This window comes from Cherax quadricarinatus, unplaced genomic scaffold, assembly GCF_038502225.1.
Source record: "Cherax quadricarinatus isolate ZL_2023a unplaced genomic scaffold, ASM3850222v1 Contig380, whole genome shotgun sequence".
Taxonomy (NCBI): domain Eukaryota; kingdom Metazoa; phylum Arthropoda; class Malacostraca; order Decapoda; family Parastacidae; genus Cherax; species Cherax quadricarinatus.
Genome location: NW_027195406.1, coordinates 40,001 through 47,500, shown reverse-complemented (window position 1 = coordinate 47,500; position 7,500 = coordinate 40,001). Strand labels below are relative to the sequence as shown.

At 42.7% G+C, this 7,500-nt stretch overlaps 1 protein-coding gene across 6 annotated transcripts in view; it reads left to right on the top strand.

Annotated features, from left to right (window-relative positions):
* The window catches only part of LOC128703777 (calpain-9-like), a 169,786-nt gene that overhangs the window by 126,098 nt on the left and 36,188 nt on the right, over positions 1-7,500 (top strand). The window lies entirely within an intron of this gene.

Sequence of the window (7,500 nt, the reverse complement as noted above, 5' to 3'; positions counted from 1 at the left end):
GTCATGTTAGTGTTGTGTCTCTCTCAGTCATGTTAGTGTTGTGTCTCTCTCAGTAATGTTAGTGTTGTGTCTCTCTCTGTCATGTTAGTGTTGTCTCTCTCAGTCATGTTAGTGTTGTGTCTCTCTCAGTCATGTTAGTGTTGTGTCTCTCTCAGTAATGTTAGTGTTGTGTCTCTCTCTGTCATGTTAGTGTTGTCTCTCTCAGTCATGTTAGTGTTGTGTCTCTCTCAGTAATGTTAGTGTTGTGTCTCTCTCTGTCATGTTAGTGTTGTCTCTCTCAGTCATGTTAGTGTTGTGTCTCTCTCAGTAATGTTAGTGTTGTGTCTCTCTCTGTCATGTTAGTGTTGTGTCTCTCTCTGTCATGTTAGTGTTGTGTCTCTCTCTGTCATGTTAGTGTTGTCTCTCTCAGTCATGTTAGTGTTGTGTCTCTCTCAGTAATGTTAGTGTTGTGTCTCTCTCTGTCATGTTAGTGTTGTGTCTCTCTCTGTCATGTTAGTGTTGTCTCTCTCTCAGTCATGTTAGTGTTGTGTCTCTCTCAGTCATGTTAGTGTTGTCTCTCTCTCAGTCATGTTAGTGTTGGGTCTCTCTCAGTCATGTTAGTGTTGTGTCTCCCTCAGTCATGTTAGTGTTGTGTCTCTCTCAGTCATGTTAGTGTTGTGTTTCTCTCAGTCATGTTAGTGTTGTGTCTCTCTCAGTCATGTTAGTGTTGTGTCTCTCTCAGTCATGTTAGTGTTGGGTCTCTCTCAGTCATGTTAGTGTTGTCTCTCTCTCAGTCATGTTAGTGTTGTGTCTCTCTCAGTCATGTTAGTGTTGTCTCTCTCTCAGTCATGTTAGTGTTGCGTTTCTCTCAGTCATGTTAGTGTTGTGTCTCTCTCAGTCATGTTAGTGTTGTGTCTCTCTCAGTCATGTTAGTGTTGCGTCTCTCAGTCATGTTAGTGTTGTCTCTCTCTCAGTCATGTTAGTGTTGTGTCTCTCTCAGTCATGTTAGTGTTGTCTCTCTCTCAGTCATGTTAGTGTTGTCTCTCTCTCAGTCATGTTAGTGTTGTCTCTCTCTCAGTCATGTTAGTGTTGTGTCTCTCTCAGTCATGTTAGTGTTGTTTCTCTCTCAGTCATGTTAGTGTTGTGTCTCTCTCAGTCATGTTAGTGTTGCGTTTCTCTCAGTCATGTTAGTGTTGCGTCTCTCTCAGTCATGTTAGTGTTGTCTCTCTCTCAGTCATGTTAGTGTTGTGTCTCTCTCAGTCATGTTAGTGTTGTGTCTCTCTCAGTCATGTTAGTGTTGTGTCTCTCTCAGTCATGTTAGTGTTGTGTCTCTCTCAGAGTTATCTCTCAGTTCATGTTAGTTGTGTCTCTCTCAGTCATGTTAGTGTTGCGTTTCTCTCAGTCATGTTAGTGTTGCGTCTCTCTGTCATGTTAGTGTTGCTCTCTCTCAGTCATGTTAGTGTTGTGTCTCTCTCAGTCATGTTAGTGTTGTGTCTCTCAGTCATGTTAGTGTTGTGTCTCTCAGTCATGTTAGTGTTGTGTCTCTCAGTCATGTTAGTGTTGTGTCTCTCTCAGTCATGTTAGTGTTGTGCTCTCTCAGTCATGTTAGTGTTGTGTCTCTCTCAGTCATGTTAGTGTTGTGTCTCTCAGTCATGTTAGTGTTGTGTCTCTCTCAGTCATGTTATGTTGTGTCTCTCTCAGTCATGTTAGTGTTGTGTCTCTCTCAGTCATGTTAGTGTTGTGTCTCTCAGTCATGTTAGTGTTGTGTCTCTCTCAGTCATGTTAGTGTTGTGTCTCTCTCAGTCATGTTAGTGTTGTCTCTCTTCATAGTGTTAGTGTTGTGTCTCTCTCAGTCATGTTAGTGTTGTCTCTCAGTCATGTTAGTGTTGTCTCTCTCTCAGTCATGTTAGTGTTAGTCTCTCTTAGTCATGTTAGTGTTGTGTCTCTCTCAGTCATGTTAGTGTTGTGTCTCTCTCAGTCATGTTAGTGTTGTGTCTCTCTGTCATGTTATGTTGTCTCTCTCTCAGTCATGTTAGTGTTGTGTCTCTCAGTCATGTTAGTGGTGTGTCTCTCTCAGTCATGTAGTGTTGTGTCTCTCTCAGTCATGTTAGTGTTGTGTCTCTCTCAGTCATGTTAGTGGTGTGTCTCTCTCAGTCATGTTAGTCTTGTGTCTCTCAGTCATGTTAGTGTTGTTCTCTCTCAGTCATGTTAGTGTTGTGTCTCTCTCAGTCATGTTAGTCTTGTGTCTCTCTAGTCATGTTAGTGTTGTGTCTCTCAGTCATGTTAGTGTTGTGTCCCCCAGTCATGTTAGTGTTGCGTTTCTCCCTCAGTCATGTTAGTGTTGTGTCTCTTCAGTCATGTTAGTGTTGGTGTCTCCTCAGTCATGTTAGTGTTGTGTTTCTCCCCTCAGTCATGTTAGTGCTTGTGTCTCTCAGTCATGCTAGTGTTGTGTCTCTCTCAGTCATGTTAGTGTTGTGTCTCTCTCAGTCATGTTAGTGTTGTGTCTCTCTCAGTCATGTTAGTCTTGTGTCTCTCTCTTAGTCATGTTAGTGTTGTGTCTCTCTCAGTCATGTTAGTGTTGTGTCTCTCTCAGTCATGTTAGTGTTGTGTCTCTCTCAGTCATGTTAGTGTTGTGTCTCTCTCAGTCATGTTAGTGTTGCGTTTCTCTCAGTCATGTTAGTGTTGCGTTTCTCTCAGTCATGTTAGTGTTGTGTCTCTCTCAGTCATGTTAGTCTTGTGTCTCTCTAAGTCATGTTAGTCTTGTGTCTCTCTCAGTCACGTTAGTCTTGTGTCTCTCTCAGTCATGTTAGTGTTGTGTCTCTCTCAGTCATGTTAGTCTTAGTCTCTCTGTCATGTTAGTCTTCTGTCTCAGTCACGTTAGTCTTGTGTCTCTCTCAGTCATGTTAGTGTTGTGTCTCTCTCAGTCATGTTAGTCTTGTGTCTCTCTCAGTCATGTTAGTCTTGTGTCTCTCTCAGTCATGTTAGTCTTGTGTCTCTCTCAGTCATGTTAGTCTTGTGTCTCTCTCAGTCATGTTAGTCTTGTGTCTCTCTCAGTCATGTTAGTGTTGTGTCTCTCTCAGTCATGTTAGTCTTGTGTCTCTCTCAGTCATGTTAGTCTTGTGTCTCTCTCAGTCATGTTAGTGTTGTGCCTCTCTCAGAGTGTTGTGTCTCTCTCAGTCATGTTAGTCTTGTGTCTCTCTAGTCATGTTAGTCTTGTGTCTCTCTCAGTCATGTTAGTCTTGGTCTCTCAGTCATGTTAGTCTTGAGTCTCTCTCAGTCATGTTAGTCTTGTGTCTCTCAGTCATGTTAGTGTTGTGTCTCTCTCAGTCATGTTAGTCTTGTGTCTCTCTCAGTCATGTTAGTCTTGTGTCTCTCTCAGTCATGTTAGTGTTGTGCCTCTCTCAGTCATGTTAGTGTTGTGCCTCTCTCAGTCATGTTAGTGTTGTGTCTCTCTCAGTCATGTTAGTGCTGTGTCTCTCTCAGTCATGTTAGTGTTGTGCCTCTCTCAGTCATGTTAGTGTTGTGTCTCTCTCAGTCATGTTAGTGTTGTGCCTCTCTCAGTCATGTTAGTGTTGTGTCTCTCTCAGTCATGTTAGTGTTGTGCCTCTCTCAGTCATGTTAGTGTTGTGTCTCTCTCAGTCATGTTAGTGTTGTGCCTCTCTCAGTCATGTTAGTGCTGTGTCTCTCTCAGTCATGTTAGTGTTGTCTCTCTCTCAGTCATGTTAGTGTTGTCTCTCTCTCAGTCATGTTAGTGTTGTGTCTCTCTCAGTCATGTTAGTGCTGTGTCTCTCTCAGTCATGTTAGTGTTGTGCCTCTCTCAGTCATGTTAGTGTTGTGTCTCTCTCAGTCATGTTAGTGTTGTGCCTCTCTCAGTCATGTTAGTGTTGCTCTCCTCAGTCATGTTAGTGTTGTGCCTCTCTCAGTCATGTTAAGTGTTGTGGTTCTCTCAGTCATGTTAGTGTTGTGTCTCTCTCAGTCATGTTGTTGTGCCTCTCTAGTCATGTTAGTGTTGTCTCTCTCAGTCATGTTAGTGTTGTCTTCTCTCAGTCACTGTTAGTGTTGTGTCTCTCTCAGTCATGTTATGTTGTTCTCTCTCTCAGTCATGTTAGTGTTGTGTCTCTCTAGTCATGTTAGTGTTGTGTCTCTCAGTCATGTTAGTGTTGTGTCTCTCAGTCATGTTAGTGTTGTGTCTCTCTCAGTCATGTTAGTGTTGTGTCTCTCTCAGTCATGTTAGTGTTGTTGTCTCTCTCAGTCATGTTAGTGTGTCTCTCTCAGTCATGTTAGTGTTGTGTCTCTCTCAGTCATGTTAGTGTTGTGTCTCTCTCAGTCATGTTAGTGTTGTGTCTCTCTCAGTCATGTTAGTGTTGTGTCTCTCAGTCATGTTAGTGTTGTCTCTCTCTCAGTCATGTTAGTGTTGTGTTTCTCTCAGTCATGTTAGTGTTGCTGCTCTCAGTCATGTTAGTGTTGTGTCTCTCAGTCATGTTAGTGTTGTGCCTCTCTCAGTCAGTGTTAGTGTTGTCTCTCTCTCAGTCATGTTATGTTGTGTCTCTCTCAGTCATGTTAGTGTTGTGTCTCTCCCAGTCATGTAGTGTTGTGCCTCTCTCAGTCATGTTGAGTGTTGTCTCTCTCTCAGTCATGTTAGTGTTGTGTCTCTCTCAGTCATGTTAGTGTTAGGCTCTCAGTCATGTTAGTGCTGTGTCTCTCTCAGTCATGTTAGTGTTGTGCCTCTCTCAGTCATGTTAGTGTTGTGTCTCTCTCAGTCATGTTAGTGTTGTGTCTCTCTCAGTCATGTTAGTGTTGTGTCTCTCTCAGTCATGTTAGTGTTGTGTCTCTCTCAGCCATGTTAGTGTTGTGTCTCTCTCAGTCATGTTAGTGTTGTGTCTCTCTCAGCCATGTTAGTGTTGTGTCTCTCTCAGTCATGTTAGTGTTGTGTCTCTCTCAGTCATGTTAGTGTTGTGTCTCTCTCAGCCATGTTAGTGTTGTGTCTCTCTCAGTCATGTTAGTCTTGTGTCTCTCTCAGTCATGTTAGTGTTGTGTCTCTCTCAGTCATGTTAGTGTTGTGTCTCTCTCAGTCATGTTAGTGTTGTGTCTCTCTCAGCCATGTTAGTGTTGTGTCTCTCTCAGTCATGTTTGTGTTGTGTCTCTCTCAGCCATGTTAGTGTTGTGTCTCTCTCAGTCATGTTAGTGTTGTGTCTCTCTCAGTCATGTTAGTGTTGTGTCTCTCTCAGTCATGTTAGTGTTGTCTCTCTCTCAGTCATGTTAGTGTTGTGTCTCTCTCAGTCATGTTAGTCTTGTGTCTCTCTCAGTCATGTTAGTGTTGTGTCTCTCTCAGTCATGTTAGTGTTGTGTCTCTCTCAGTCATGTTAGTGTTGTGTCTCTCTCAGCCATGTTAGTGTTGTGTCTCTCTCAGTCATGTTTGTGTTGTGTCTCTCTCAGTCATGTTAGTGTTGTGTCTCTCTCAGCCATGTTAGTGTTGTGTCTCTCTCAGTCATGTTAGTGTTGTGTCTCTCTCAGCCATGTTAGTCTTATGTCTCTCTCAGTCATGTTAGTGTTGTGTCTCTCTCAGTCATGTTAGTGTTGTGTCTCTCTCAGTCATGTTAGTGTTGTGTCTCTCTCAGCCATGTTAGTGTTGTGTCTCTCTCAGCCATGTTAGTGTTGTGTCTCTCTCAGTCATGTTAGTGTTGTGTCTCTCTCAGTCATGTTAGTGTTGTGTCTCTCTCAGTCATGTTAGTGTTGTGTCTCTCTCAGTCATGTTAGTGTTGTGTCTCTCTCAGTCATGTTAGTGTTGTGTCTCTCTCAGTCATGTTAGTGTTGTGTCTCTCTCAGTCATGTTAGTGTTGTGTCTCTCTCAGTCATGTTAGTGTTGTGTCTCTCTCAGTCATGTTAGTGTTGTGTCTCTCTCAGTCATGTTAGTGTTGTCTCTCTCAGTCATGTTAGTGTTGTGTCTCTCTCAGTCATGTTAGTGTTGTGTCTCTCAGTCATGTTAGTGGTGTGTCTCTCTCAGTCATGTTAGTGTTGTGTCTCTCTCAGTCATGTTAGTGTTGTGTCTCTCAGTCATGTTAGTGGTGTGTCTCTCTCAATCATGTTAGTGTTGTCTCTCTCAGTCATGTTAGTGGTGTGTCTCTCTCAATCATGTTAGTGTTGTGTCTCTCAGTCATGTTAGTGGTGTGTCTCTCTCAGTCATGTTAGTGGTGTGTCTCTCTCAGTCATGTTAGTGTTGTCTCTCTCAGTCATGTTAGTGGTGTGTCTCTCTCAGTCATGTTAGTGTTGTGTCTCTCTCAGTCATGTTAGTGTTGTGTCTCTCAGTCATGTTAGTGGTGTGTCTCTCTCAGTCATGTTAGTGTTGTGTCTCTCAGTCATGTTAGTGGTGTGTCTCTCTCAGTCATGTTAGTGGTGTGTCTCTCTCAGTCATGTTAGTGGTGTGTCTCTCTCAATCATGTTAGTGTTGTGTCTCTCAGTCATGTTAGTGTTGTGTCTCTCTCAGTCATGTTAGTGTTGTGTCTCTCTCAGTCATGTTAGTGGTGTGTCTCTCTCAGTCATGTTAGTGGTGTGTCTCTCTCTTAGTCATGTTAGTGTTGTGTCTCTCTCAGTCATGTTAGTGTTGTGTCTCTCTCAGTCATGTTAGTGTTGTGTCTCTCTCAGTCATGTTAGTGTTGTGTCTCTCAGTCATGTTAGTGGTGTGTCTCTCTCAGTCATGTTAGTGGTGTGTCTCTCTCAGTCATGTTAGTGTTGTGTCTCTCTCAGTCATGTTAGTGTTGTGTCTCTCAGTCATGTTAGTGGTGTGTCTCTCTCAATCATGTTAGTGTTGTGTCTCTCTCAGTCATGTTAGTGGTGTGTCTCTCTCAATCATGTTAGTGTTGTGTCTCTCTCAGTCATGTTAGTGTTGTGTCTCTCAGTCATGTTAGTGGTGTGTCTCTCTCAGTCATGTTAGTGTTGTCTCTCTCAGTCATGTTAGTGTTGTGTCTCTCTCAGTCATGTTAGTGTTGTGTCTCTCAGTCATGTTAGTGTTGTGTCTCTCTCAGTCATGTTAGTGTTGTCTCTCTCAGTCATGTTAGTGTTGTCTCTCTCAGTCATGTTAGTGTTGTCTCTCTCAGTCATGTTAGTGTTGTGTCTCTCTCAGTCATGTTAGTGTTGTCTCTCTCAGTCATGTTAGTGTTGTCTCTCTCAGTCATGTTAGTGTTGTCTCTCTCAGTCATGTTAGTGTTGTGTCTCTCTCAGTCATGTTAGTGTTGTCTCTCTCAGTCATGTTAGTGTTGTGTCTCTCTCAGTCATGTTAGTGTTGTCTCTCTCAGTCATGTTAGTGTTGTCTCTCTCAGTCATGTTAGTGTTGTGTCTCTCTCAGTCATGTTAGTGTTGTGTCTCTCTCAGTCATGTTAGTGTTGTCTCTCTCTCAGTCATGTTAGTCTTCAATATTTTTCCACTAACATGTTATCACCACCACTAACATGTTATCACCACCACTAACATGTTATCACCACCACTAACATGTTATCACCACCACTAACATGTTATCACCACCAC